Source organism: Chiloscyllium plagiosum, unplaced genomic scaffold, assembly GCF_037043375.1.
Source record: "Chiloscyllium plagiosum isolate Xiang-an unplaced genomic scaffold, Cpla_swu_hap1 HiC_scaffold_49, whole genome shotgun sequence".
NCBI classification, from domain to species: domain Eukaryota; kingdom Metazoa; phylum Chordata; class Chondrichthyes; order Orectolobiformes; family Hemiscylliidae; genus Chiloscyllium; species Chiloscyllium plagiosum.
The window spans coordinates 14,143,601-14,171,458 of NW_028270187.1; the positions used below are offsets into that span (position 1 = coordinate 14,143,601).

The 27,858-nt window shown below is 45.4% G+C and overlaps 1 long non-coding RNA gene across 1 annotated transcript; it reads right to left on the bottom strand.

Moving 5' to 3' along the window:
* Window positions 1–1,636: 1,636 nt before the first annotated feature.
* On the bottom strand, window positions 1,637–27,855 carry LOC148135614 (uncharacterized). Its single transcript, XR_015755076.1, has 4 exons — window positions 27,768–27,855; window positions 27,490–27,596; window positions 25,262–25,344; window positions 1,637–2,422 (listed from the first exon to the last, which is right to left on the bottom strand). It is a non-coding gene; the product is annotated as an uncharacterized LOC148135614 (long non-coding RNA).
* Window positions 27,856–27,858: the final 3 nt, after the last annotated feature.

Here is a 27,858-nt window from a genome sequence, read left to right on the forward strand (position 1 = left end):
AGATGAGTATTGGAAAAGCAAACATCTGGAAATGCTGGGAAATCAGAAATAAAAACAGAAATTGCTGGAAACATTCAGTAGGTCTGGCAGCATCTGTGGAGAATGAACCGTTCGTGTCCAGTGATCAGTCAGGTGACCAGCTGCAGCTGACCATTCTGCTGTTTCTGTAACACTGGAACGGGTTCTGGTGTGAGGGGAATGAGATTGTCAAAAACAACTGAGGAAACAGGAGGATGTACTCTGTTAGAATTAGGAATTCAGTGTGGGAGAAGGGATTCAGTGATTCATCCTGTCCCTGAGACCCCAGCGGGTTCACTCTGGGTAGGAGCTGTTCACCCCTCTGTGTGACAAGGGATTTGCTGCGCCTTCAACACGATTGAGAGACCAGTGAGTGCTCACAGGGAAGTGGTCATCCCCCTGCTCCGTGTGGACTGCAGGACTCTGATTCTGATGTTACTGTCCATCAAAGTTATGAGTGGACCTTGTACATGATGACACTGCTGGAGTATTGATGTTGTTGTTAACCACATTAACTGGGCTGGAGGTGACTGAACTTACATTGCCACTTTCTGAACCTCAGGGTATCTCTCAGGGCAGTAAGTCTCCACAAACAGCAATGTGACAATAAACAGGGATCATCTGTTTGATTTAAATTGTGATTGTAGCACTGCTGCTTCACAGCATCAGGTACAAGGTTGGAGTCTAGCCTTGGCCAACGGCCGGTGTGGAGTTCCCACATTCTCCCCATGATAGTGTGGGGCCCCTCCAGGTGCTCTGGTTTCCTCCCACAGTCCAAAGATGTGCAGGTGGATCAGTCGTGCTAAATTGTCCACAGGATCCAGGATTGTGCAGACTAGGTGGATCAGCCATGGGAAATGCAGGGTTACAGTGATAGTGTGCTCTGGGCGTGATGTTCTTCGGATGCTCTCCTTCCACACTGTAGGGATTCTATTCCATGATTGAGGATAAAGGCTACACAGCAGGTTTTCCTTGGAGAAGGAGCATGTGGTGTGCATCAATTCTCTCAATGCCTTTAGATAGAGGTGGGCACCGCAGGGGATATAGTGCTTTATCTCCACCGCTGGCCCCTCCCCACAACTCTATTTTGATTTAGTCCCTTCTCACTCGGTCACTTGTAATGGTTTGCTTGGCCCGTAATGGGCTTTGTTTGGAAATATTCAATTGGTTACACAAATGGTTTACTGCTGGTGATGATATGTCTAGATCAGAGTGGTGCTGGAAAAGCACAGCAGGTCAGGCAGGATCCGAGGAGCTGGAAAATCAACGTTTTGGCAAAAGCCCTTTTCCAGCACCCCTCTAATCTAGGCTCTGGTTTCCAGCATCTGCAGTCCTCACTTTTGCACTGCTGGTGATTATATGTTAACCAAAAGCAAAATGGCGGAATGATGATTTTGATGGCGGAAAAGTTGCTGTGATAACACTTCTGGGTCGGAGAAATGGGGAAAAAGAACGCTTCACAGCTCACAGAACGAGAACTGAAAAGCTGTTAAATCAAACCTAAGGTTCAGACAGGGAGGGAATATTTCCCTGGAGTTCGAGTAGCTGGAAAGTGATGGTGTCAGGGAATAGACAGGATTTTGTTTTATACAGGTTGAAAGTTTTAAAATTGTTACATTCAGACAGTTTGCGTTAGTTTCTTTAATTTTATTTGCTTTGCAAAAAACTTTTACAACATTTTAAAACCAAAATTTACAAACCTTGTGTTAAGGATAAATGTTAAATAACATCCATCAAACCATCCCTCACTGAAAACTATTGTGGAAGTGCAATCTCCTGGAGAATCCCTGCCTACTCCTTCCTACCCGGGCTCCATGGTTATATACATACCTGGGAGATAGCAGCAGGAGGAGACGATACAGCCTTTCAATCCTGCTCCACCATTCAATGGGAAACAGCTGACCATCCAGCTCAGTCTCCTGTTCCTGCTGTGTTCCAATCCCCTTTCATGGCTTTACCTCAAAGAACTATATCTAAGTCCTCCTTTGGCTTCACTGCCTTTTGTTTCAGTGACGTTGTTGTGTTACTGTGTGGGTGTAGGCAGGGTTAATGTGATAGTTCTGCCTCCTGGAGGATGCACTCAGCATCCCTCATTATCCTGCAGGAACAGCAACTGGGTTTCAGCAACTAGAGATAGAAACCATTTCTAGGATATGGGCATCACTGGCTCAGCCAGCATTTATTCCCCATCTCTAGTTACGCTTGAGAAGACGGTAGTGAGCTGATGTCTTGAACCATTCACAGTCCATTTGGCGCAGAAAGACCGACAATGCTGGGAGGGATAGTGTTGCAGGATGTTGGCCCAGCAAGTCTCCATCTTTGGTTCTTCAAATGCTGGTTAACTTAATCACGATCTGCACATGATTTTGAGATTTCAGTCTGCAAATCTTCACCATCGAGCACCCTGCAAAGGAATATGTACAGGTTAGAAATTCAGAACAGACAATTCTAGTTTCTCTGGAATATCTTTTTCCCCTTTCTTCGCCCAATACTGTAACCCTCCAGCCCACTTACTCTCTCCCACCATTCTGACTCCACTACCCCCTAAAATGCACCCTCCCCATTCTCATGGAGTTACTGATAAACAGATCCATGCCACCACTTTCCGCCCCTGGTTAGACTCTGCACCCTTTCTGGGTTCACTTCCTTTCCCTTCAGTTGCTGCAAGTCAATAATGTAACAGCAGAATGAAACAAAAGGAAACAGACAGGGAGGTGGCAGATCCTGGACAGAAGAGGAACCTTCAGTCTGGGAGAATGGGTCAGATCCTTCTTTGTTTCCCATTAGTTGATTCCCACCATTACAATGAATTGGGGATGGAGAGTGGTCCTACATGGGTGTAGTGACACTTTGACCCCCAACTGATCAATACTATAAGCAGATACATTCCTCCTCCAGCCAATCACAGTGTGAAATTCTTTACGCAAAGTATACATACCCAATACACGTCGCCAAAACCCTCCCACATTCTGTACATGTACAGTGCGGGTTTCCCCACACACGTGTGGCCCCTGCCTCAGGTATTGTGGGAGTTGTAGTCCCCCTGAAGCCACTGGAGCCCTGTCTCAGGAAAGTGAAAGAAAAGTGTGGACTGGAGGGTGTTGTGTATAGGATCCCCATTCTATAGAACAGAGAACACCGAACGGAGAATTCACTACAAGAGTATACAGGAAAGCCACACACACAGACTAAGTCCTAAACTATGAAAGTAACCACCCCAACACACACAAACGAAGCTGCATCAGGACACTATTCAAAAGGGCCACAACACACTGCAGTACACCAGAACTGCAAAAAGAAGAAGAGGAACACCTATACAAGGTATTCGCCAAAAACGGATACCCACGCAACTTCATCAACAGATGCCAAAGAGAAAGACCACGGAATGAGGACATACCACAACCAAAAGGATTAGCCACACTACCATACATCAGGAGCATCTCAGAACTGACAGCCAGACTACTGCAACCCCTAGGACTCATAACAGCACACAAACCAACAGCCACGCTCAGACAACTCACCATAACGAAGGACCCGATACCCAACATGAGCAAAACTAATGTAATGTACAAAATACCATGCAAGGACTGCACAAAACACTATATAGGACAAACAGGAAGACAGCTAACAATCCGCATACATGAACATCAACTAGCCACGAAACAACACGATCAGCTATCCTTAGTAGCCACACGCAGACAACAAGCAACATGAATTCGACTGGGACAACACTACTATCATAGGGCAAGCCAGACGAGAAACAGCCAGGGAATTCCTAGAGGCATGGCATTCATCCACAAACTCCATCAACAAACACATCGACCTGGACCCAATATACCAACCACTACAGCGGACAGCTGAAACTGACAACCGGAAGCGGCAGGGACAGACCACTATAAACACCGGAGGAAACATCAAAGAAGCGCTTCGCAGGAGGCTCCCAAGCACTGATGACGTCGCCTAGCCAGGGGACGAAACGTTTGCAACAAAAACTTCCAGCTCGGCGAACAGAACCACAACAACGAGCACCCGAGCTACAAATCTTCGCACAAACTTTGAATCCCTATTCAGATACACAAAACATATGGACTGTCACTGGGTTTTACTGAGATATCTGCTTCCACAACCTGATTTTCTGATGTAAGGAATATAGATTCAACCAACTGGGGCGTGGGGAGGTTAATAGGAGGAGGAGATTTTAAGCAGAGGTGGCTCAATGGTTAGCATTGCTGACTCACAGCGTTAGGGACCTGGATTTGGTGCCAGCCTTAGGCGACTGTGTGGAGTTTACATGTTCTCCCCGTGTCTGTGCGGGTTTCCTCTGGGTGCTCCAATTTCATCCCACAGTCCAAAGATGAATAGGTTAAGTGGATTGGCCATGCTAAATTGCCCACAGTATCCATGCGTGTGCAGGTTAAGCCAATAACCAGGGGAAATACAGGGAATGGGAGAGTCTGAATGGGATGCTCATCATAGGGTTGGTGTGGACTCCATGGACGATTACCCTGTTTCTGCACTGTAGGGATTCTATTCTATTCTCATGAAGGAGAATGTACTTATCTCAATGTGCTGTGAATCTGGGGAATTCCTTATTCAAAATGCAGTGGATGCCAGGACAATGAGCAAATTTACTGAAGAGATACGGATGTTGATTTTGCAATGAGTTGAAGGTTGAGAGAAAGCAGGCAGGAAAATCCAGCTGAGACCGATGTGAGCTCAATCATCATGGTATAAAATGGTGGGGCTGGTTCGAAGGGCTGCATTGCCTCTCCTGTGCCCAGTGCTTATCTTCTTACGGTAATAACTGGAAAGCTGAACCCAACACTCACCACCTTCACCAAAGGAGATTTTCGGAAAAAGCAGGATAGTCAGGTGGATTAGCGTTCCAAACTTAGATAGTGAGGAAGTATGTGGGAGATAATGATTTTACATTTTTAAACTGAGGTGAGTTAAAAATCACACAACAGGTTATAGTCAAACAGGTTTAATTGGATCAGGATGACGGAGCAACTCTCCGAAATCTAGTGTGTTTCCAATTAAACCTGAGGGACTATAACCTGGTGTTGTGTGATTTTTAAATTTATACACCCCTGTCCAACATCGGCATCTCCAAATCATGTAAACTGAGGGGAGACAGTGATTTATGTTTTAGACTGTGTAATACATTCACACCGTCCAGAATACGGTGTTGTGAATATCTATCCTGTACTTTATTACAAAGCCAAGGTCTCTGACAATGAAAACCAAAACACCCAGGTAACATCGCCTCACCTCGTAATCTGATAAAAAGACTTGTGATAAGTCTGGTTAAATTTAGAATACAGTTGGAAAGCGGGAAGATTAAATCCAATCCCAAGATCCTGTACTTCAACAAAGGAGACTACAATAGGATGAGGCAGGAGTTGGCTAATGTAGACTGGAAGCAAAGATTTTAGGGTGGGACAGTTGAAAGACAGTGGAGGAATATAAAAGAATTTTTCAAACTGTTCAGCAAAAGTATATATCAGTGAAAAGGAAGGACTGTAGGAAAAAACAGTAATCTGCCATGGGTGGCTAAGGAAATAAGGGAGTCTATCAAATTGAAATAGAAAGCATACAAATTGGCAAAGACCATGGAGAAACTAGGAGATTCGAAAATCTTTAAAGATCAACAGAAAGCTGGATGGGATTGGGGATAAAAAGTGATGAGTAGCTATCCCCAGGGCCAGAATAGCAGTTTACACGGCTAGAGGGGAACCTATTGTGTGGGGAACATATGGCCTCTGTAATTGTTGAAGCACTTAACTGTTACCATAGAGATAATCCTGATCAAGTTACAAATCACAGCACATCCAAAAGCTTGTACTGCCAAATAAACCTGTTGGACTATAACCTGGTGATGTGTGGTTTTTAACTTTACCCACCCCGCTCTAACACAGACTCTTCCACATCAGAATCCCGACAGACAGCCCCACTGAAACTGAAGCGCCTGTCAGATACCTGACTGAGCACAGGGGCGTGGGGGAGGGATATGTGGTTTAACCACAAAGTGTTGAGCTTAACTCTACTTTCTAACTGCCGTTGCCATGGAGATAATACTGAGAGACAGTCTCTATTCAAAGTCCCAAACCACAAAGGTATGAGAATGGGAGCGGCACATCAGACAGGCGGGGAGTTACCTGATGCTGCCTGGAGGTGTTCTGCATGTACACTTTATTGATGCTATGTCTCATCAATAAAGACTCAAAGAAGACCTCTCAGAGTTCTGTGCCCAGTTATTCCTATCCAGCAGGGTTCAGGAATATGAGGACACAGCAGTCAGTCTTCACAGTGGAGGATACGAAGAACATGCCAGTAATTGATAAAGAGACTGAGGAAGGTGAGGACCAAGAAACAATCATTATCACGAAAGCGTTAGAGTTGGACAAGCTAATGGAGCTAAAGGTAGACAAGTCTCTTTGCCCTGATGGAATACATCCCAGGGTGCTACCAGAGATAGCGGGAGAAATAGTAAATATACTTGGAGTCAGAGTCCTACAGCAGAGACAGGTCCTTTGGCCCAAACTGGCCCATGCCGACCAGAATGTCCATCCACGCTAACCCCATTTCCCTGCACTTGGCCCATCTGCTTCTGACCCTTTACTATCCATGTATTTGTCCAAATGTCTTTTACATGTTGTTAATGTACCCACCTCAACCACTTCCACTGGCACCTCATTCCATATATACATACCACCCTCTGTGTAGAACTGTTGACCCTCAGGTTCCCTTTCATAATTTCTCCTCCGACCTTAAACTGATGCCCTCCACACCTTGACTCCCTGGGAAAGAGACGGAGTGCATTCACCTTACCCAAGCCTCTCATGGTCTTATATACTTCCAGAAAAGATCACCCTCTGTTTCCACTGCTCTAAACAAAAAAAAAATCCTCGCTTGTCCAACCTCTCCCTATAATTCAGACCCCTGAGTCCTGGCAAAAATTCTTGTAATTTTCTTATGCACTTTTTCCAGTTTAATAACTGAAACCTACTGCAAACTTTCTGCAAAATGCTCCCCCCACTGATAGCCGACCACTTGTCACGATATCAGGGGCAGGGGCCATTTCCCTGGGTCCTGTTCCCAGAGGGAGGAAACTGCGAATGACAGATTAATCCCACACACGCACAGCCTCCCTCCTGGCACTGACCCGCCCTGCACATACACCAACAATTGGCCAGCACTGCGCCCGTGCACTGGTCTCCCCTCCTGCAGCAGCTGCTGCCCAATAGGGTGGAGGGGGCGGGCTGGAGATTGTAAGCAATGAATGAATGTGGAGGATACTGGGGGATGGACAGGAGCAGTGCAGCAGTGGGAGGGGACCCTGGACAAAGTTAGCAATGGGAGAGTCTGACAGGAGAGAAACTACAGGAAGGTTCTGTTGAGGCTCAGGCAGGGACAGCTGGGAGACAATATGGCTTGGCGGCTTGGGCACGTTTTCCAATCAGCCTTTTCAAAGATGCTGTTACTCAACTCTGAGCCCGATCCTCCTGGTTCAGAGGTAAGGACACTACCACCATTTCCTGGTGGGCTAGTGGAAAGAAGGGAAGATTTTCTCAATCTCTCTCATATGGAAACTCCATGAGCTCCTCCCACTTACTGTCTACGGTGGGGATGGAAACAGAGCAGATGGGAGCAGGGTTCGGGATATAGGGACTGCCTTTCAAATGGAACTTACCTGTGTCGGTTATATTAACAAGACTCAATACACAGTCACCAACACAAAGCTGGTGTACTTGAACTTTATCCAGAATATTAACACTCATAACTGGGTGACACAGATCCCAATGTACAGAGTTAAGTCCTGGATATTAATAACGGCTTTGTGTATGAGAAATCACGTCTCATGAACTTGAGTCAATTTTTTTGAAGTAACAAAGAGGATTCATGAGGGCAAAGCAGTGGAAATGCTCTACATGGACTTCAGTAAGGTGTTCAACATGGGAGACTGGTTATCAAGGTTGATCTCATGGAATACAGAGAGAACTAGCCATTTGGATATAAAACTGGCTCAAAGGTAGAAGACAGATGGTGGTGGTGGAAGGTTGCTTTTCAGATTGGAGACCTGTGACCAGTGGGGTGTCACAAAGGATCGGTGCTGGATCCACTAATTTTCATAATTTATATCAATGATTTGGATGTGAATATCGGAAGTATTGTTAGTAAGATGACACCAAAATTGGAGGTGTAGTGGACAGTGAAGACGATTCCCTCAGATTATAACGGGATCTTGATCAGAGGGTCGAATGTGCTGAGGACTGGCAGATGGAGTTTAATTTAGATAAAAGTCAGGTGCTGCATTTTGGGAAAGCAAATATTAGCAGGATGTATACACTTAATGGTAAGGTCCTCGGGAGTGCTGCTGAACAAAGAGACCTTGGAATGCAGGTTCATAGCTCCTTGAAAGCAGAATCGCAGGTAGATAGGATAGTGAAGAAGGTGTTTAGTATGCTTTCCTTTATTGGTCAGAGCACTGAGTATAGGAGTTGGGAGGTCATATTGCGGCTGTACAGCACATTGCTTAGGCCACACTTGGAATATTGCGTGCAATTCTGGTCTCCTTCCGATCAAAACAATATTGTGAAAGTTGAAAGTGGCCAGAAAAGTATTACAAGCACGTTGGAGGATTTGAGCTACAGGGAGAGGATAAATACACTGTTTTCCCTGGAGTGTCAGAGGTTGATGGGTGACCTTATAGAGGTGTATAAAATCAGTAGGGGTATGGATAGGGTAAATACACAAAGTCTTTTCCCTGCGGTGGGGAGGAGGCACGATGGGGGGTGGGAGACAGAGGGGGGAGATCGAGAGGGGAGGGTGACCGTTATTTTGTAGATCTACAACACAACCCTGTTCCTGTTTTCTCCCCATCCCGTTCAATCCCTCTGAAGGGCGCAGAACAAGTGCACAGTCCCTGGAAAGTACAGCTTCAGGGTGATTAAGTGCTGAAGGTTGCATTTGGGACGCTGACTTTTATTGGTCTGTGCACTTATCAATAAATGGACCTGGGTTCAATTCCACTGTCCTGGATTCATGTCTGTGGCCACAGACGCGCCTGTCACTGACCCTGACTACTGCATCCCCTGTCACTACAGCTCTGCCATTCTCCTTCCTCCAGTTCTGTGCAGCGGAGCTATCTGTGGTGTCATGTTGCTGATTTCCCCTGAGAGTCCACCCCCCTTATAAAATCCAAATCGGTGCACAATATCTGTTTGAGAAGCGGAGCGATCAGTGGAGAGTCCTGCACTTCCTTCCTGAACCTCTTACTTGATCTGATGGTCACCCATTCCTTTCTGCCTGTGTAACCCTCACCTGCAGTATGACGAACTCACTAAACGTGCTGTCCATAACATTCTCAGTATTGCTCCTCAGTGAGTCCACTCTCAGCTCCAGGTCTGAAAAGCAGTTTCCCAGTAGTTGCAGATGCACATTGCCATCGTGGACACTGGAAGTGTCCCTTATTTCCCACATTGTGCAAGAGGAGCACACCACTGGTCTGAGGTCTCCGATCACAATGTCTCTCTCGTTTCAGTTAGTTACTCCCATTAGGAGAATTTAAATGAGCTAGTAACCTTCCTTCTCTTCAAACATTTCCATTATAATCAAAAGTCCCGATCTTTACTTAAGCTGATATTTTATACTTTAAAAACTGTTTTTTAAAAAAACTCAGCAGGTATCGCTTTCAACTTGGCTGTTCCCATTGGGACCATGTGAATTTCTGAATGGCCTGCACTAAAACCGAAGCTGTAGTTCACATTCTCCCTGTCTCACCTCGCTCTGTTTACAACCAACTCCAAAACACTCTCATTGAGCCAATCAGCACCCACAGTGCAGCCCTATCATTTTCATTGTCTGCTCCCACCTACACTGCCCCAACCTCCAATGCATCTCAATGGGAGCTCAGGAACAGCATCTCATCTCTCAATTCAGCCCTTTGTAATCCCAGAGTCAACAAGGACTTCAGCAGTTTCTGAATGAACAGACAGTTGTCAGAATCTGGAACATTCCACCTGAAATGGTGCTGGAATTTGAGTCCATAAGGAATTTTAATGAGAAGTTTGCAGGAATTGAAAATTAGGAGTTTACAGATTAACATCATGAAGTGGGTGATTGGGTCTAAATCTGACAGTTCCTATAAAGAGACGAGGTGTAATTTGGATAAATCTGTGCTCCCTCTCAGGCCAATACCTCCTTCCACAGCTGCAGGGCCCAGAATTGAACACAAACCTCAAGGGTGATCCAACCACAAATTTGAACATCTTTCTGCTTTTTGCTTGAAATAAAAAACAAATACTTTCCCACAGACAGAACAGACACACCTTTATCCTTCCACAATTAAATGTCAATGGTATTCAGATCCTGATGACCCTGCTGATGATAGAAAAATGCTTTTGAGATCCCTGTCTCAATTATTCTCAATTAATATCCTATAAAATGAATTGACAAAACAAAACTCACAGTCAGTGCAGGCTGAACAGTAAAGACAAATATTTCTCTTGGTATGTGTTTGATGTGTAAATGCTCCTCTTTCAATCACCCCGCCCCCACCGTGGAAGAGGACATGTCCATTTGCCTCTCTGTACCTTGCCCCCAATAAAGATGGTGGCCATAACCCAGGACCTATCATCGCCTGAGGGCCACAGCCATTTTCCCTTTTGCTGTAAACGTGGGACCAAGAGTTTCTAATTCAGGCCTAACTACCTGTACAGAGTGTAATTAAACCCTCCCAGTCTAAACCGGATCCAACTCCCCTTTTCCGTTTCCTCCTCCTGCACACACCAAGGGTCATTCTAGATCCAGTGACCCTTCCTCAGAACCGATGGCAGCTGGGAAAATTAGAATACCTACAGTGTGGAAACAGGCCATTCGGCCCAACAAGTCCACACGCACGCTCTGAAGAGTTTCTCAACCAAACCCATCCCCCGACCCTATTATTCTACACTTCCCCTGACTAATGCACCTAACCTCTACATCCCTGAACACTACAAGAAATTCTGCTTGGCCAATTCACCTAACCTACATACCTTTGGACTGCAGGAAATAGGGGTACAAAGAGTAGATAATAGGTGAGGTCAGTGCCCAAAAGAAACAGTAACATTTGGAAAGACAAAGGAGTGGATAACAATCTGGTGGGAGGGTGCTTGGCTGTTAATGAAGGGCACAGGAACCTGTGTCTGGCAGCATCTCAGTGGAGGTGGTGGAAATGGCAGCTGATGATCTACGTTCTGCTACAAAAAAGACCCTGAACTTCCAGCTGCCTGCTACTTTAACACACGAGTCTGTTCCCTGGCCAACATCTGTCTCATGCTTACTGCAGTGTTCCAGTGAAGCTTGATGCAAGCTGGCAGAACACTCCAGAACATACCAAAACGCCCCGTATTTCAAGGACTGCAATTTCCCTTCCTGTGTGGTCAACAACACTCTCCAGTGTATCCCCACCACTTCCCACACCTCTGCCATTGAACCACACCTCTCCAACTGCAACAAGGATAGAACCCCCTAGTCCTCACCTTCCACCCAGGTACAATGTATCATCCTCCGCAATTGCACCACCTACAATCAGATCCCACCAGAGGTATATTTCCCTCTCCATTCCTTTCAGCATTCCACAGAGACCATTCCCTGTGAATTCCCAGTCAGATCCATCCACCCTCCACTCCCAGCCCCTTCACTTGCCAATGCAAGAGGTGTAAAACCTGTGCCCACATCTCCCCCTCACCCCCAAAGGACTCTTCCACATCCAGAGAGATTTTCCTGCACATCCAACCACCTTACCTATTACGGCCTTTGCTTTCGGTGTGGTCTCCTCTCCACTGGGGAGTCAGGACACCAACTTGCAGAATGTTTCAGGGAACATTTCTGCGATGCATGCACCAGCCAACCCCACCATCCTGTGGCCGACCACTTCAACGTCCCCACCCACTCCACCAAGGACACACAAGTCCTGGACCACCTCCACCACCAAATCCCAGCCACCCGACGCCTGGAGGAAGAAAACCTCATCTTCCACATTGGGGCTCTTTAACCACAGAATCAAGGTTTCCTCATCTCCCCTCCCCTGCCTTATCCCAGATCCAACCCTCCAACTCGACACCACCCTCTAGAGCTGCCCCACCTGTCCATCTTCCTTTCCAATTATCCACTCTACCCTCTCTCCATTACTGTCCACCTACATCTACCAATTGCCTTCCTAGCTCCCTTCCCACCAACCACACACATCCCTCTTATTTATCTCTCAGCCCTCTTACTACTCCCCCTCCCCCACCAATCCTGGCATTCCTGATGAAAAGAATATGCCCAAAATGTCAATTCTCTTGCTCCTGAGATGCTGCCTGACCTGCTGTGCTTTTCCAGTGCCACACATTAACGCAAGCTGGAAGAACAACACCTCATCTTCTACTTGGGGACCCTGCACCCCTCTAGCCCCAGTATCAAATTCAATAATTTTAGGTTCTGAACTCTCCAATGTCCTTGCACCCGAGCCTTTTACCCCACATACCAGGCCTTGTTATCACAGCCTACCATTACACATTACCTATGGTTTGCCACTAACAGTCCCCATAAACAACTATTCACCCTCCACCAGCCAAATCATTATCCATTCCCTTGTCCAACTGCTCCCATCTCTTTGGACTCTATCACCACCTATCATTTACTCCTTAACCCCTACCTTCTGCATATAAACTGACATTTCTTTTCAGTAACATCAGTTGTGAGGAAGGGTCAGCAGATCCAAAATGTTAACTCTGATTTCTCTTCACAGATGCTGCCAGACCTGCTGAGCTTTACCAGTACCTTTTGGTTGTTGTGTGAGATTTACATCATCTGCAGTTCTTTTGGTTCGAATTTACAAGGAATTTCTAATTCAGGTCTAGCAGCCTAAAATCATGTATTTATAAACACTCCCAGTCCACAATAGTTCTATTTCTTCCCCAGACTTTGCAGTCTCTCCCACTCCCTTCACACTCACTCGGTCCCCCCTCACCGTGACACTGTGTCTGCACAGCTTATGGCCACAAGTTGCCCTGCTGGACCCACCCCAATTCACTCCCATTGGCTGGAGGATGACGCCAATTCTCCTATTGGTCTGAAGCTGCTGTCAATCACCGGGGCCCCATTGTGACATCAGTGGGTTCCTCCCATGAGCATCGGATGCTGAGGGGTGACCTTATAGAGCTTTATAAAATCCTGAGGAGGATGGATGGGAAAAATAGACAAGGTCTTTTCCCTGGGGTGGGGGAGTCTAGAACGAGAGGGTGTAGGTTTAAGGTGAGAGGGGAAAGATTTAAAAGGCAACTTTTTTCACACTGAGATTGGTGCGTGTATGGAATCTTCTGTTCGGGGAAGTGGTGGAGGCTGGTACAATTGCACCATTTGGCATCTGGATGGGTATGTGAATAGGAAGGGTGTAGAGGGATATGTGCCAAGTGTTGGCAAATGGGACTAGATTAGGTTGGGATATCTGGTCGGCATGGACCAGTTCGACCAAAGGGTCTAATTCCATGCTGTATGTCTCTATGACTCTGCCCTGGGATGAGCTTCATCATTCACAGTGAATGGGGCAGTAACACAGAGCACAGGGGTTTGGGGCTATTCAGCCCATTGGGGCTGTACTCTCCCATTCTGGAGATGGTGCCAGTCTATCCCAACTCACCTCCCATTTGTCTGTAGACCTCCAAATCCTTCCTTAAAAAAGTTAAATTCCAACTTTGTTTTGACAATAACTACTGAATCTGCATCCAGCTCTCGGTCAAACTGTTCCAGATGCTCAGAACTTAGTGAGTAAAATAATCTTCACATTTTTAACCTGCATTATTTGCCAGTTACCTGAAGGTAGTTACTAAAAATTGTGACGTTAATAATTTCTCCCTCTGTCTCTCTGTAAATTATATATCCTGGAAACAAATCTGCTCCTGGTCGAAATCACTGCCTAAACTTCTCAGCTCCAAGGAGAATTATCTGATCTTCTGCTAACTCTACCTAAAAGAGAAGCCCTGGGATTTCACCCTATCCATGCCCCTCACAATTGTATCCGATGCTCCAGGGAAAACAGCCCCAGCCTATTCACCCTCTACCTACATAGCTCAAACCCTCAACCCTGGCAACATCCTTGCGGATCTTTTCTGAACCCTTTCAAGTTTCACAATATCATTCCGATAGCAGAGAGACCAGGACTGAAAGCAGAATTCCAGAAGTGGCTGAATCAATGTGGTGTGCAGCCGCAAAATGACGTCCCAACTCCACTACTCAATGCACTGACCAGTAAAGGCAAGTACACCAAACACCTTCTTCACTACCCTGCCTATAATTCCACTTTCAAGGAACTATGAACCTGCACTCCAAGGTCTCTTTGTTCAGCAACACTCCCCAGGACCTTCCCATTAAGTGTATAATTCCTGCCCTCATTTGCTTTCCAAAATGGAGCACCTCACATTTATCTGAAATAAACTCGATCTGATAATCCCCAGCCCATTTGATTGAAGTCCCATTGTACTCTGAGGTAACCTTCTTTGCTATCCAGTGCGCCTCCAATTTTGATGTCTACTGTAAACCTACTAACTATACCTCATATATTCACATAGAAATCACTGATATAAATGATGAAAAGTAGTGGACCCAGCACCGATCCTTACACCATATTGCTCATCACAGGCCTCCAGTCCGAAAAGCACTACCCTCCGTCTCCAACCTTACAGCCAATTTGTATCCAAATAGCTGGTTCTCTCTGTATCCCATGGTGTCTAACTCGCTAACCAGTCTGTTATGTGGAACCGTTTTGAATGTCTTTCTGAAGTCCAAGTTAGTGATTTATGTACAAAGGCATGCTGACTATCCCTAATCACTTCTTGCCTTTCCAATTACATATAAACCAGTCCTTTAGAATTCCTTCCAACACCTTGTCTGCCACTAACTTCAGACTCACCAGTGTATTGTTCCCTGGCCTTTCCTCATCACCTTTCTCAAATAATGGCGCCTATCTTGCAGCACCTCACCTGTGGCTATCGGTGATTGAAATATCTCACTGAGGGGCCCAGCAATCACTTCCCTAACTTCCCATAAAGTTTTGGGATACACCTGGTCAGGTCCCACAGATTTACTCAGCTTTATGTGTAAGACATCCAGTACAACCTCCTCTGTAATATGGACAGTTGTCAAGTTATCACTATTTATTTCACCAAAGTCTCTAGCTTCCATATCCTCTTTCAGTAAAAGTTGACATGAAATCCTCAGATAGTATCTCTCCTTCTGTGGTTCCACAGACAGCCTTGTTGATCTTTGAGGGTCCGTATTCTCTGCCTGATTACTCTTTTGTCCTTAGTGTTTTGTAGAATCTCTTTGGATTGTCCTTAAACCTCTTTCCCCCCAAAGCTATCTCATGTATCCTTTTTACCTCCTGTTTTCCCTCCTACTGCCCCTATACTCTGAGGGATTCACTTAAACCCAGCTGTCTGTACCTGCCATATCCCTCCTTCATCTTTTTGACCAGACACTCAATTTTTCTAGACACACAGCATTCTCTACACCTACCAGACTTGGCCTTAACAGGTACATACTGCCTATGTACTCTTGTTGTCTCATTTTCATAGGCCTATGGAGGAAATGGCAGATGAGGACATGGAAACAGTCATTCTCAGTAAAGAGGTAGTGTTGGGAAAGATAACAGCCCAAAAGTACATGGGTCTCCTGGCCGTGATGGAATGCATCCCAGGGGACTAAAAGAGATGGTGAAGGGTCTAATGTCCTTCCTTGCTAGAGGGATGGTTATGCTGCAGCTGTACAGGATCCTGGTGAGGCCACACCTGCAGTACTGTGTACAGGTTTGATCTCCTTACTTCAGCAAGGATGTACTGACACTGGAGGGAGTACAGAGGAGGGTCACTAGTTTGAGTCGGGAGTTGAGAGGGTTGGTGTATGTGGAGAGATTAAGTAGACTGGGACTATACTTGATGGAATTTAGAAGAATGGGAGGTTGTATTGGAAAAAATAAAATTAAGAAGGGAATAGATAAGATAGAAGCAGGGAGTTTATTTCCATTGGGGGGGGGGGGGGGGGGGGGGGGGGGGGGGGTAGCGGGTCAAACGAGAGAGCATAGCATCAAAATAAGGGGGTATCTGATTTAGGACAGAGTTGAGGATGAACTTCTTCAGCTGAAGGGTTATGAATCTGTGGAATTCCCTGCTGAGTGCAGCAGTTGACATTATCAACTCGAATGTCTTTAAGACAAAATGTAGATTTGTGAACAGGAAAGGAATTAAGGGTTATGGTGAGAGATCAGGAAAGTGGAGCTGAGGCCATGAAAAGATCAGCCCTGACCTTATTGAATGGCAATGCAGGCTTGAGGGGCCAGATGGCCTACTCCTGCTCCTATTCCTTCTGTTCTTATGTTCCCACTTTCCAGCCGTCCCTTTACCTGGGGGTCGCAAAGAAATATTGAAAGTTCTCGCCTTGTACCGTCAAAATTCACCTTTGTCCAATTTAGAACAACAACTTTTAGATCTGGTCTATTATTTTCTGTAACTATTTTAAAACTAGTAGAATTATCGTCAGAGAATCCCAAGTGTGGAAGCAGGCCATTCAGCCCATCATTTCCACACTGACCCTCTGAGCCTCCTATCTTACCCCTGTAACGCTGCATTTCACATGGCCAATCCCCCCAACCTGCACATCCCTGAACAATATGTGCAATTCAGCCTGGATTATCCACCCAAACTGCACATCTTTGGACTGTGATAGGAAACCAGAGCACCCGGACAAAATCCATACAGGCAACCTCAATAAGGTGATCATCCTGTTCCTATTTCCCAGTTCCACCCAAGTAAGTTCACCGGGCGAACTCCCATGAATATCATCCCTAAGCAAAACAATAATGTTATACTTAATCAAAAACACCATTCCACCTTCTCTCTTATTCCCCCTTTCTATCCTTCCTCTTACATCTATTCCCTGGAACATTAAGCTACCTGTCCTTTCCAACCTAAGCCACGTTTCTGTAATACCCACTATATCCCAGTCCCATGTTCAAAACCATATCTTAAACTCATCTGCTTTCCCTGTCAAACCTCTTGCATTGAAATAAATGCAGTGCAGTGCTATCAAAAGGACAGACTGATGGGCAGAGTGGGTAAGATGGCCCTGTTGGTGAGGGATGACGTTCAGTCCCTTGCGGAGGGGGAGACACAGAAACAGGAGATGTAGAGTCAGATTGGAGGGTGACTAATGATTAGATTAGATTACTTACAGTGTGGAAACAGGCCTTTCGGCCCAACAAGTCCACACCGACCCGCCGAAGCGCAACCACCCAGACCTAACACTACGGGCAATTTAGCCTGGCCAATTCAACTGACCTGCACATTTTTTTGGATTGTGGGAGGAAACCGGAGCAAACCCACGCAGATACAGGGAGAATGTGCAAACTCCACACAATCAGTTGCCTGAGGCGGGATTTGAACCCGGGTCTCTGGCGCTGTGAGGCAGCAGTGCAAACCACTGTGCCACCGTGCCGCCCTAATGTTGTCCCACTTTTCAAGAAAGGTGGGAGAGAAAACAAGGAATTATAGACCGGTTAGCCTGATGTCAGTGGTGAGAAAGATGCTGGAGTCAATTATAAAAGATGAAGTTACAGCTCATTTGGATAGCAGTAATAGGATTCATCAGAGTCAGCATGGATTTACAAAGGGGAATATACTGACTTGGATTGAAAATTGGCTGGCTGACAGGAAGCAAACAGTAATGATAAACGCTTCCTTTCGGAATGGCAGGCAGTGACTAGTGGGGTACCACAAGGATCGGTGCTGTTTACAATATACATTAATAATATAAATGAACATATTAAAAGTAATATTAGCAAATTTGCTGATGACACAAAGCTGGGTGGCAGGGTAAAATGTGAGGAGGATGTTATGAGAATACAGGTTAACTTGGACAGGCTAGGTGAGTGGACGGATGCATTGCAGATGCAGTTTAATGTGGATAACTGTGTGGTTATCCACTTTGGAGGTAAGAACAGGAAGGCAGATTACTATCTAAAGGAGTCAAGTTTGGTAAAGGGGAAGTACAATGTGATCTAGGTATCCTTGTACATCAGTCAATGAAAGCAAGCATGCAGGTACAACATGTAGTGAAGAAAGCTCACTACATGCTGGCCCTCATAACAAGAGGAATTGAATATAGGAGCAACGAGGTCCTTCTGCAGCTGTACAGGGCCCTGGTAAGACCGCACCTGGAGTATTGTGTGCAGTTTTGGTCTCCACACTTGAGGAAGAGCATTGTGGCTATTGAGGGAGTGTTGGGTAGGTTCATGAGGTCAATTCCCAGAATGGCGGAATGATCACATGTTGAAAGATTGGAGCGACTGAGCTTGTATACACTTTAGTTTAGGAGAATGAGAGGGGATCTGATTGAGACCTACAAGATTATTAAAGGGTTGGACACTCTGGGGACAGGAAGCATGTTTCCAGAACCAGAGGACACAGTTTAAAAATAAGGGAGAGGCCATTTAGAACAGAGTTGAGGAGAAACGTCTTCACCCAGAGAGTAGTGGCCACATGGAATGCTCTGATCCAGAAGGCAGTGGAGGCCAAGTCTCTGGATACTTTCAAGAAAGAGATGGATAGAGCTGTTAAAGATAATGGAATCAAGTGTTACAGAAATAAGACAGGAACAGGATACTGATTGTGGATGATCAGCCATGATCATAATGAATGGTGGTGCTGACTCAAAGGGCAGAATGGCCTATTCCTGCACCTATTATCTATTGTACCTTGTCAGTCCTACCTCATTCTGTGCCTTGCCCTTAGCCTGTCTAACTTCTCAACTGTACCAGCCTTAGACTTACCTCCTTTCTCACTACCTCTTTAGGTTTACCCCCCACTCCCTCACTGGTTTAGTGCCTCCTGTGTAGCACTAGCAAATCTCCCTGCTTGGATATTAGACACCTTCCAATTCAGGTGTAATCCATCCTTCTTATGTAGAGATTCCAATGATCCAAAAATGTGAATCCTTCTCCCCTGTATCAGATCCTTGGCCACGCATTCATCTGCCGTACCCTGCTAGTCCTACTCTACAGGCTAATTTGATTAGATTAGATTATTAGATTACATTAGTGTGGAAACAGGCCCTTCGGCACAATAAATCCACACCGCCCCGCCGAAGCGCAACCCACCCACCCATACCCCTACATTTACCCCTTACCTAACACTACAGTGTAATTTAGCATGGCCAATTCACCTGACCTGCACATCTTTGGACTGTGGGAGGAAACTGGAGCACCTGGAGGAAACCCACGCAGACACGGGGAGAATGTGCAAACTCCACACAGTCAGTCGCCTGAGGCGGGAATTGAACCCGGGTCTCAGGCGCTGTGAGGCAGCAATGCTAACCACTGTGCCACCGTGCTGCCCACAATTTGCTATATTCTCTCTTCAGGACTTCATCCTTCTCTCTTATGTCATTAGTACCAATGTACAGCGACCTCCCACTGATCATTCTCCCCTTTCAGAATACTCTGCACCCTCAGAGCCATCCTTCACCCAGACAGTAGGGAGACACCACCCCATTCTGATGTCTCACTGTTAGCTACAGAAACTGCAGTCTGTGCTGCAGACGAGAGAGCCCCCTATCACCATCGATCGTGTGGAACTGGATATACCTCACATTACACTAGATCTATTACACTGGGAACTTGGCTGTCAGTGCGATATTCCCCTGAGAGTGTGATCCCCGACGCTTTCCAAAACAGCATACTTGTTTGAGATGGAAATAACCACAGGAGACTCCTGCACGACTTGCCCTCCACTCCTCCCTTTCCGAGAGGAAACCCATCTACCTAACTGGATCGGCAGTTTTCCTAACTTTCTGAAACTGCCACCTATCACACCCCCCGGCTCCGGTAAGTTCTTCATTACCTTTAACCATCGCTCCATCTGATCCATGAAATCCTACACTTCCTGCAGACAATCAGGATCACTGAAACTTTCCTTAATCTCCTAAATCCAACAGGAAGAGCACATCACTGTACGAAAGGCCATCTCTGCACCTTAACAGTCCACAGATCCAGAAAAAGGCACACAGTCTTACAGCTGTACAAAACACTACTCTACAATAAATTAGTACCAATGTTTTATATTAAAAAACTTAATCAAAGTATCATAAGATGTGTATTTAAAGAAATAAACCGTCGCCCTACTGAATGTTGTAGCTTACTAAAATAAAGCAGACTAAGATTTATCTTTGAAGAGACTGAAACCCACTGAGCTGGGAGTCACAGATGAACAGCACTAAACAGAACCTTCGCTCAAATTTGTCCATGCCGACCAGATATCCGAACCTAATCTTATCGCTCTTGCCAGCACCTGAGCCATATCCCTCTAAATCTTTCCTATTCATGTCAAGTATCCAAATGCCTTTAAAATGCTATAATTGTCAGCCTCCACCACTTCTTCTGGAAGCTTATTCCATACACGCACCACTCTCTGCGTGAAAAAGTTGCTCCTTAGTTCCCTTTTATATCTTTCCCCTCCCACCCTCAACCTATGCTCTCTATTTCTGGACTCTCCTACTCAGGGAAAAGACCTTGTCTGTTTACCCTATCCATGCTACTACTGATTTTATAAACCTCTACGGAGGTCACTCCTCAGTCTCTGATGCTCCAGGGAAAGAAAGCCACAGCCTTTTTGCTCTCTTCCTGCAGCTCAAACCCTGGCAATATCCTTGTAAATCTTTTTTGAACCTTTTCAAGTTTCACAACATCCTTCCGATTGACGGAGAATATTTGCACACAATATTCCAAAAGTGGCCTAACCAATGTCCTGTACATGACCTTCCAACGTCTATACTCAATGCTCTGATCAATAAAGGAATGTATTCCAAACACTTTCTTCAATATCCTATCTACCTGCAACTCTATGTTCAAGGAAATATGAACCTGCACTGCAAGATATCTTTGTTCATCAACACTATCTAGGAATTTGCCACTAAGTGTATCAGTCCTGTTACGATTTGCTTTTCCAAAATGCAACACGTCACATTCATCTGAATTAAACTCCATCTGCCACTTCTCACCCATCTGAACAACCTCCTTATTGTAATCTGAGGTAACCCTCTTTGCTGTCCACTATACCTCCAATTTTGGTGTCATCTGCAAACTTACTAACTATACCTCCTATGCTCATATCTAAATCATATATATAAACGACGAAAAGTGGTGGACCCAGCACTGATCCTTGAGAGACTCCACTGGTCACATGCCTCCAATCTGAAAAAAACAACCCTCCACCACCACCCTGCCTTCTACATTTGAGCCAGTTCTGTACCCAAACGGCTTGTTCTCCCTGTATTCCATGAGATCTAACCTTGCTAACCAGTCTACCATGGGGAAGCTTGTCGAGCGCCTTACTGAATTCCATAGATCATGTCCACCTCTCAGCCCTTATCAATCCTCTTTGATACATCTTCAAATAACTTAATCAAGTTTGTGAGACATGATTTCCCACGCACATAGTCATGCTGACTATCACTAATCAGTCCTTGCTTTTCAGAATACACACGCATCGTGTTCCTCAGGATTCCCTCCAACAACTTGCCCAGCATCAATGTCAGGCTGACCGGTCGATAGTTCCCTGGCTTGTCCTTACCACCTTTCTTAAATAGCGGCACCACGTTAACCAACCTCTAGTCTTTTGGCATCTCATCTGTGATAATCGATGATACAAATATCTCCGCAAGAGGCCCAGCAATCACATTCCCAGCTTCCCGGAGTTCTAGGGTTCACCTGATCTGGTGCTGGGGATTAACCAAGCTTTACGGGTTACAAGACACCCAGCACGTCCTCCTCTGTAAGATGGACATATTCAACATGTCGACATCTATTTCCCCACATTCTGTATTGCCCATGTCCTTCTCCACAGTAAACACTGATGCAAAACATTCAGTTAGTATCTCTCACATCTCCTGCGGCTCCACGTATAGACTACCTTTCAGATCTTTGAGGAGCCCTATTCTCCCTCGAGTTACCCTTTTGTTCTTAATGTATTTATAAACACCCTTGGGATTATTCATAACCCTATTTGCCAAAGCTATCTCATGTCCCCTTTTTGCCCTCCTGATTTCCCTCTTAAGTATACTCCTACTGTCTTTAATGCTCAGGGTTTTTGGGAATTTTTGGATTGGAATAAATGCAAAATATTACATCTTGGTAAAACAAACAAGGGCAGACTTACACTAATTAAAAACAGGGCCTCGATAGTGATATGGAACAAAGAGGCCGAGGGGTTCGGGTCTTTCACGTCTGTGTCACATGTAGACAGGGTGGTGAAGAAGGTGCCTAGCACACTTGCCTTCATTGCTCAGACCTTTGCGTACAAGAGTTAGGACATTATTTTGGATGTTGGGGAGGCCTTTTCTGGAATTCCGTGTCCAGTTCTGGTCATGCTGATATCGGGAGGACATTATGTAGTTGGAGCGGATTCAGAAGAGATTTACCAGGATGTTGATGGGAATGGATAGTTTGAATTATAAGCAGAGGCTGGATAGGCTGCAACTTCTTTCACTGGCGTGCAGGGGGCTGAGGAGTGACCTTATTAGATGTTTCTCAAATCATGGAGGGGTGGTATCAGTAATGTGAACAGCAGGTGTCCTTTCCAGGAAGGGATGCGGTTCAAGACTGGGTACATACCTTTTAAGGTGACAGCAGAACGGCTTTAAAAAGGCGTTCGGGATTTTTTTTTTTTGTTCAGATAATGGTTTATGTGTGGAATGAACTATCAGAGGAAGTGGTAGTTGTGAATCAAATTACAATTTTAGGGTGGCACAGTGGCTCAGTGATTAGCACTGCTGCCAGGTCCCCCAGGTTCAATTCCAGCTTTGGACATCTGTCTCTGTGGGACTTGCACATTCTCCCAGTGTCTGCATGGGTTTCTTCCATGGACTCCAGTTTCCTCCCTAATGAGAGAGCAGCCCTATGGTCTGGTAGGGAAATGCTGCCTTTACCTTTTACACAGTGATGCCACTGTGTCTCTGGGGTGGGGAGAGGGAATGCTGAAGGTGGTGGATGGAACACCACTCAGGCACAATGCTTTGTCCTGGAGGATGTTCACTTTCTTTAATAGTGTTGGGGCTGCACCGATGCAGGCAAGTGGAGAATGTTCCAACACAATCCTGTGTGTGCCTTATAGACAGCAAACAGACATTGGGGAATCAGGGGTTTGGGGAAACTGAGATTGTTCTCCTTGTAGCAAAGGCAATTGAGAGGAGCTGTGACAGAGGGGTTTAGAAAAGTTACACGTTATAATAATAAACCTTACACCCATCAGCTCATTATACAAGGATTACAGGACACACATTAAAGGTTTGGGAAGATTCAAAGGAGAACTTTTATGCAGCAAATGGGATTCGGATGGAATACAATACTCACACACAATGAGAATATCCAAGTCCTGATGAATTGAGTAATTCAATCAGAGTTAGGTGTTACAATGACTAAGATTACCATCTGAATACCCACCTGTAGTATCCTGTAATACAAGTTTATAAAATCCATCACTGTCAGTTCAGGTTAGAAACTCGCACCATCCCCTCCTCCTGGCCCAGGATGACTGGACACATTACCCCTTGTGGAGGTCAGCAGTCAGTTCAGGTTGAAATCTATGTGGGTTTCTCGGAGTTTCCACCTTGGAATTTCATGTGATTGAACAGGGAAGATCTTTGACACATGGAACAGAATATTCCAAGAGTCAGTGAGATGTGGAGAGCAGGATTTGCTTCTTTTTTTTTCCTTCCGTGCTGCCGCTGTGCCTCATCAATAAGACATGGGGAGTGAAAGGCTCATGCAGCTCGATGGGCACGTTGCCTCCACTCTGACCAATGGGCAGCAAGCTCCTCCCATAGAGTATCTCTAAAAACAGAGCAACTCTGCATGCTTCACACTGCCCAGTGCTCCCAGTAAATGTTTAGAAGGGGGGAGGGGAACTCCTGGAAAAGGCACAACTGTAAAGTTCTAAGAGGATTGTGAAGAAAGAGAGATGCACAGGAGAAGGGGGCAACCAGATGGAGTATAATTTGGGAAAATGGGAAGTTGGTCATTTTGGAGGGGATAATAAAAGAACAGAGTGTTATTTAAATGGTGGAAACTGTAGAAAGCTGCACCACAAAGGGACCAGGGTAATTGTGCAGGAAACACTGAAAGCTAGCAGATTCTGGGTCAGTCACGAAATCAAGGGTTCATTTCAGATTCATCAAGTTTAAGGTAACACCGACACGGGTAAGGAGTTTCAGTAGCAATGGAGCTGGGGTGAGGTGGAGACAAGCAACATTTGAGAGTTTGGAATTCCTGGTGTTTGTGATTGCGTAGATGTCTGATCAGAAGGTCACCTTGGGGTTACAGATATGACAGCAAAGTTGTGAAGTCTAGTTCTATCTCAGACTGCACCTAGTGAGAGGGAGGGGCTCAGCAGTAAGGGAAAGGAATTTGTAATAGCAACTGAGGGTAATGGATTTAACCGTAACAATGTTTCTTTGGAGGAAATTGCAGTCAATCGAGTAGTGGGAACGTGATAAGCAGTTTGGTAACTGAGTAACAGTGGAGCAATGGAGAGGGATGGTGGGGAGGGAGAGCTGGGCATTGTCAGTGTACATGTGAAACCTCACACTGTGCTTTTGGACAATGTCACCTCCTGGCAGTATGTAGGTCAGAAACAGGAGGGACCAAGGATAGATCCTTGAGGGACACCAAATACAAGAATTCAGAAAGGAAAGGGAGAGTGGAGATGGAGCAGGATTTACAAATGATGGGGAGGTCAAATGTTAGTTTTTTTTTTTGCAGAATGGATGAGAAGAACATAACCAGAAAAGACAGACAGACAGAACAAGGAACAATACCTGTGAATTGGCAAGGGGGAGTGATGAGGAGGAAACAGAATTGGAATGTCTGTAGTTTAGCGAGACTAGTAAAAGATCAAGGTGAGCTCTGATAATGCTTGACAAGAGACTGGAGAAAGGTGTAAGTTTGGGACAAAAATCAGGAACACCATGTGAGGCAGTTTGTCTCGGTGGGCTAGTGGGAGGGAGGGAAGCAGCAGAGGCAGCTGATCGGATTGTCTCAGTCGTAGTGACAGAGAAACTCAATGTGCTCCTTGCTCTTGTCGTTGGAGGGAAGGATGGAGACGACAGGATGATGGACAGTGTTTTACAAAGAAACAAAACCAGGGTTAGTGATATTTAAAATGAGTGAACAAACCTAATATATTTAACTTTTATCCAGAATATTAAAATGTACAACTGAAGTCCTTGCTCGCATCCCAGCTCGGCAGATGGTGGAATCTGAATTCAAGAAAAAAATAACTGGAATTAGGAATCTCCTGATCTCCATGGAACCATTGTCAATGGTGAAAAAAATCCTGACAACCTGACAGTCACCCAACAAGCTATTCACTGTATTAATCACTGCAAAGTCTCAACACAGGAATGAAACTGGATGGACCACTTGGCATCTAACAAGGCATTAGGAAATACAACCACAGAATCAGCCCTCTCGACTCTGCAACATCCTGCTCACTAACATCTGTTTTTTTTGTGCCAAAATATGGCGAGCTGTCTCACAGATTAGTCAAGGAATAGCCTGACATAGTCATACTCACAGAGTAATCCCTTGCAGATAATGGCCAGACACCACCATCACCATCGCTAGATAGACAGTGTGATGATGGAAAAGCACAACAGGTCAGGCAGCATCCAAGGAGCAGGAGAATCGACGTTTCGAGCCTAAGCCTTTCATCAGCCTGACCTGCTGTGCTTTTCGAGCACCAGACTCTTGACTCTGATCTCCAGCATCTGCAGTCTTCACTTTCTCCTGAAATCTCTGGATATGTCCTGTCCCACCAGCAGGACAGACCAGGCAGAGGTGATGGCACAGTAGTGTACACACAGGAACCATTTGCCCTGGGAGTATTCATGGACACCAGGAAGTCTCATGGCTCCTGCTGATTACCACGTACCGTGCTCCCATGGCTTATGAATCAGTGCTCCTCCATGTTGAATAACACTTGGAGGAAGCACGGAGACAATAAAATGGTGACAAGCCTACTCTGGGTACAGGATTTCAATGTCCTCTACCAAGAGTAGCTCAGCAGCAGGATTACTGACTGAGCTGGTCGGGTCTTCAAGGACATAGCTGCTCAACTGGGTTTGCAGCAGGTGGTAACGGAACCAGTAAGAGGGAAAAACATACCAGATCTTATCAGTATGAATCTGCCAGCTGCAAACACATCTGTCCATGACAGTATCGGTAAGAGCGACCATCCCACAGTCTTTTTGGAGACAAAGCCTCACCTTTAAGTTGAGAAAAACCTCCATTGTGCGGAGTGGTACTATCACCGTGCTAAATGGCCCAGATGTAGGAACTCAAACTGGATCTCTCTCAGGCACTGTGGGATAACAACAGCAGAACTGTACTCCAGCACAATCTGTAATCTCATGGGTTTGTACTGATAGCTTGTGCTCCAGAACTTGCCACTCACCAAGCTACGTACCGCTCCAGCACTGTCATCGACCGACAATGTGGAACATTGCCCAGGGATGTTCAACACAAAAACACAGGGCAATCCAACCCAGGCAATTTCCCTCTATCAGTCCACACTCGATCAGCAGTAAAGTGATGGAAGTAGTCATCAACAGGGCTATCAAGCAGCAGCTGCTCAGCAACAGTCAGCTGAGTGACACTCATTTTAGGCTCCACCAGGGCCACTCAGCTCCCGATTGTGTTACCGCCCTGATTCACAATCTGGCAACCAGCTGAATCCCAGAGGTGAGGTGAGAGTGACAGCCCAGTCCCACTCCAAGATCACTAATTCTAGCTGGTTCCACTCTCATCTCAGCTCATATACTGAAACTCTCATCCATCGTGTGTTATTTCCAGACTTAATTATCCAAACACACTCCTGGCCACCCTGTAATCTCAAGAAAAAAAAAAATGAAAGGTCTATCGCGCACGTGCTCACTTCTCCCCAAACATGTTCACCAGTCAAAAGGCTCCTATTCATAAGCAACAACAATTTAAAATTTTCATTCTTGATTTGATTCCTGGCTGTTATCATCCCTAGCTCCCTGCACCACACATTCTTTGTCGAGGTCTCAACCCATTTTCTTTGAGACTCCCAACGATTTGTTAATTCATTATTTCAACTGAATGGCTGATTCTACAGTTACTAAAGCAACATGGTCTGGAATTTGCAGAAAAAACCTCACAGGTCTGCTTTTTACCTTTAAGACATCCCTCAAAACCTGCTTTTTGGCAATGCTTTTGGTCACCTGACCTAATATCTCCATCTCTGGCCTTATATCTAAAGTTCTCAATAGTATTTTTATGAAATTATAAGTATGATAATAAAACTACAAACTGTTGTTGATTTGGACATTATCTTCAGATCTTTACTGTTGCTGTAATGAATAATCTGTAACATCTCTTACCCAACCACACTGTGGGAGCACCTTCACCACACAAACTGCAGCTGTACAAGAAAGTCAAACATCACCCTCTCCACAGGCAACAGGGCTTTGGCATTAATCACTGGTATCTGTGGAAGGAGAAACACAGTTGATGTTTCAGGGAGTTCAAAATGGATTCCAGGGAATGAAAAAGAAAAAAGTAATCTGATAATAGAGCAGTACATGGTCAGGGGCTGGGCCGCAGTGAAAAACTCATTTACCAAGGGTCTATAAAAGTAATAATAAAGTAATAAACAGACCAAAAATACACCCATGGTTCGAGACTGAGGAAGCTAGATATTGACAAAGTGGCCATGAGGGAGCCCAGAGGTGAATCAGAGCTGTATGGGC